A 4,104-nucleotide genomic window follows, 5' to 3' on the forward strand; every position below is an offset into this window, starting at 1 on the left:
TGAAGTTTCTACCAAAATGCAGTACCTAAACGTACTTTATTGCACTCTAATATATTTCCCGAAGTTTCAGCTCGATATTTTACTTACAAAAAAAGTTCTTAGATTCTAAAAAACATTCAGTGAACTGAAAAACTGTGGTCGGTAATATAGGTATTTAGCTGTGTCACATGCCCTTAAATAGATAATATTTTTAGTGCTTAGACATTTTTAAGTTAATATCATTTTTAATTAAACAATTTTGATTTTCTAATATTAGACGACTTCTAGACGATTTAAATTTAACAATTTGTAAATTTACAATTTGGCATATAAATATGTCACACAGTTTATAATTTTACCGAATTTGAAAATGTCTGAAGAATAAAATTTCGCAATAGAAAATTGCCGAATTATAAAATATCCGATGCTGTCAAATTACCGAAACTAGAAAATTCCCAAATTTAAACAATTAAAAAATTGTTTTTTAATCCATATTATCTATTTATTGAAAATATAGTAATGAAACACTTTGAACATAGAAATCTTCTTTTGCTCTTTTGCATTAAAAAATATATTTTTTCAAACTAGTTATTTCAAGTTCTAAATATAATTCCAAAAATACACTGAATATCAACATTTTTATTAAAATGTTTCATTTTTGTATTTTTAATGAATAAATAAGATTGATTAAATAAATAATTTTTTAATTCTTTAAATTTGATAATTTTGTAGTGTCGGGAATTTTGCCTTATAGGAAATTTTATATTTTTAGCAATTTTCTGTCAGAAATCTCATTATTCCGAAATTTTCAAATTCGTTAATCTAGAAATAAGGAGTTATGTTATTTGAGAATTTTCCATTTCGGGATTTTTATATTTCGGCAATTTTAGACTTTCGGGAATTTTCTATTCGTCCTGATTTAGAAATAACTTACGTTTGTCATATTACAAATAAAAAATCGATAGGCCTGAATTTCTACATATTTTCTTGAAATTTTACAATTTTCAAAAATTTCAAGTAATTTTAAAGTTTTAACGAATTTCTAGAGAACTTTAGGGAATAAATTTAATTTAATTTCAAAGAATTTCTAAGGATTTCAATAATTTAAAAAGGTATGAAAAACATAGAAAAATTTCGAAGTACTTTTAAGGATTTTCAGTTATTTAAAAAATTTCCTAAGAATTTCATATGAATGCGGTTTAAATTTTTTGATCTTTTAATATTTAAAAATTCGTTGTTATATATTTTAAAATACTTTGTTTTTAATATTAGAAAATAAAAAACTAGGGCTGTGTGCACGCGCATTGCACGCGTGCATCCTATTTAGACGGATATTTAAAAAGAAATTTAATGAATAATTCAAATTTAATTTATATGCAAGGAATTTCAAATAACTTCTGCTTATGTTAATTGGTTTTTGCAAATTTCCAATGATTTTAACTATTGTTTAAAAAGATTCCAACGAATTTCAAGAGATTTTATTTCAAAACTGTGTAGAATTATTAATATTTAAAAATTTGTTATTATGGATTTTGAAATAGTTCATGTTTTTAATATCAGAATATAAAAATGAAAAAACGTGAACGCTCGCAACTTGCGCGTCCATTTTATTTCGACGGCATGTTTAGAACAATTCAATGAATCGTTCAAAGAATTTCTGGAGAACCTTAAGGAATAAAGTAAGGGATATAAAGGTCATAGACAATTTTCAAAGAATTACAAAAAATGTATTTATTTTAAAACATCAAAAAAAATGTCAAGAGATTTTGCTTAAAAAAATTTAAGAACTTTTAATATTTAAAAAATGTTCTGAATTCTTAAATACTTTATGTTTTTAACATTAGAAAATAAAAATCCAGGTGAAATTTAAAGTATAGATGATAGTAAGGATGAAATAACAACTCATGGACAGAAATATTTATTATACTTATTAGTATTACGATTTCATTATTAATAAAAGAATTTTTACAAGAAAGCATATTCCTGACCATAAGAACGATGTAAAACACATACAAATTGTTGATTTAACAAATTTTAATTTTTTGTTTTTGACGACCTAAGTATATTTAATTAAAAAAAATACGTTCTTTTAAGACAGAAATAACTAAAAATCATTTAAAATTATTAAAAAACTACAATTTCTTATTCCTATTCTTCCTCTTTTTCTTGAAAAACATTCCCTATTTGCTCTTTTTTAAACTATTTTTGTGCTGCGATCCCTGTAACTGAATCCTTTTAGCTTAGGGGCCCTACTTAAACTACGTAACAGCTCAAGGTAATTTTTCCAAATTCGCAAAAACTTTTTCCTGAAAATTTTCTTTTAGTTATAAATTGTATTATTTGTTAGAAAATTTAACAACTTTCTTAAAAATACATAATTTTTTGGTTGAAAATTCAACTGTTTTGTTAAATATTTTTTGGATAAAAAACATTGTTTTCTGAAAACTTGTCTTTTTGGTTTAAAAGTTCATATTCTTTAGTAGAAATATTGCATCATTCTTGGATAAAAATGCAACTGTTTGATTAAAAATTTAATAATCTTATTAAAAGGTCATACTTTTTTATTACAAATTCGACTACTTAGCATAAAATCAACTTATTGTTTACAATTCTTATTTTGATGTTAGAAAGTGAACTGAAAACTTCTTTGGATGATAATGTTACTTTTTTAAACGTTTTTTCTTTTCAATTCATCTGTTTTGTTAAAAGGTTGCACATTTTGGTTGAAAGTTCTACTGTTTTATTTTAAATTAAACTTTTTCGTTGAAGATTTACTTTTTGTTTAGAATTTATATTTTGGTGTTGTAAAATGAATTGAAATCTTTTCTGGATGAAAGTTCAACTTTTGTCGTAGAAACTTATTCTTTGTTAAAAAATTGATATTTTCATCTTGAAAAGTCAAATGAAATATTTTTTGGATGAAAATTAAACTATTTTTTTAAAATGATTATTATTTTGAAAAAATGCATTAGCTTTAAGAGATATTTCATATTTTTTTGGATATGCATCTATTTGGTAGAGAATGCAACATTTGTTCGAAAGGTCATTTTTTTGGGTTAAATATTCGTTTTTTTGGATTGAAAATTAAACTTTTTTCGTAGAAACTAATTTCCATTTTAAAAATTCGTATTTTTATCGTAAAAAGTCAACTGAAATATTTTTTAACAAAAAAATCAACAGTTTTTTTGAAAATTGATGTTTTTGATTTAAAAATTCATCCCTTTTAGTAAAAATTTAATTAAAAAAAATGAAAATGCAACTTTTGCTTAAAAATTATTCATGTTTGCTTGAGTATTCAACTTATTTTTAAAGATTTGGTTAAATCACTTTGTTAAGAAATCATTTTTTTATTGAAGATTTATATTTTCATTTGAAAATTTATCTCTTTGGTTGAAAGTTGAACTACTTTGTCGAAAATTAATCGCCTTTTTTGGCTTATTGTAAAATTAGTTTCTTAAAATAAATATGTAATTTTTATATTTCTTTTAAATTGATATTTTTTAATTGAAACTTCTCCTTTTTGAGGAAAAAAACATTTTCTGGGTTTGAAGTTTCATTTTTGTTGGGTAAAAATCCATCATTTCCTTGGGAAATTAATTTTTTGTTGAAAAGTCGTATTTTTTGTTTGAAAATTAAATTTTTTTTAGAGAAAATTCGTATTTCGGCTTGAAGGTTCAATAGTTTAAATAAAAATTTATGTCTTTCTTGAGTGAAAAATCTGAATTTGTTGAAAATTCGTCTTTTTGGTTTTAAAATGATTTTTTTTTTGTATGAATTTCATCGTTTTTGATTTAAATATAAAATGTGACACTTTTTTTTGTTGGGAATTGATCGTTTTAGGTTGAAACTTCAAGTAGTATATAACAAATTTAATTATTTTGTTGAAAATTCAAGTATTTTGATAAAAAGTCATCGTTTACAGTAGAAAAGACATTTTTTGTTTAAAATAAATTAATAAATTTTTATCTGAAATACCGTTTTATTCCGTTTTTAATATATTCTATGTTAAAAGTATCACAAGAATAAAAAACTGGCATTTGAATATTAATGATTAAGGAAAATGAAAAATAAGTCGAGGAAAAATCAGGAAATTTTGAAAATGAAGTCTAATTCTACTAGTAATAA

The 4,104-nt window shown here is 22.9% G+C and overlaps 1 protein-coding gene across 3 annotated transcripts in view; it reads left to right on the forward strand.

Moving 5' to 3' along the window:
• Positions 1-4,104, forward strand: part of LOC117175038 (ubiquitin carboxyl-terminal hydrolase 12) — a 22,532-nt gene that overhangs the window by 17,538 nt on the left and 890 nt on the right. The gene's annotated exons all lie outside the window — the stretch shown is intronic.

The sequence above is a fragment of the Belonocnema kinseyi genome, chromosome 6, assembly GCF_010883055.1.
Source record: "Belonocnema kinseyi isolate 2016_QV_RU_SX_M_011 chromosome 6, B_treatae_v1, whole genome shotgun sequence".
Taxonomy (NCBI): domain Eukaryota; kingdom Metazoa; phylum Arthropoda; class Insecta; order Hymenoptera; family Cynipidae; genus Belonocnema; species Belonocnema kinseyi.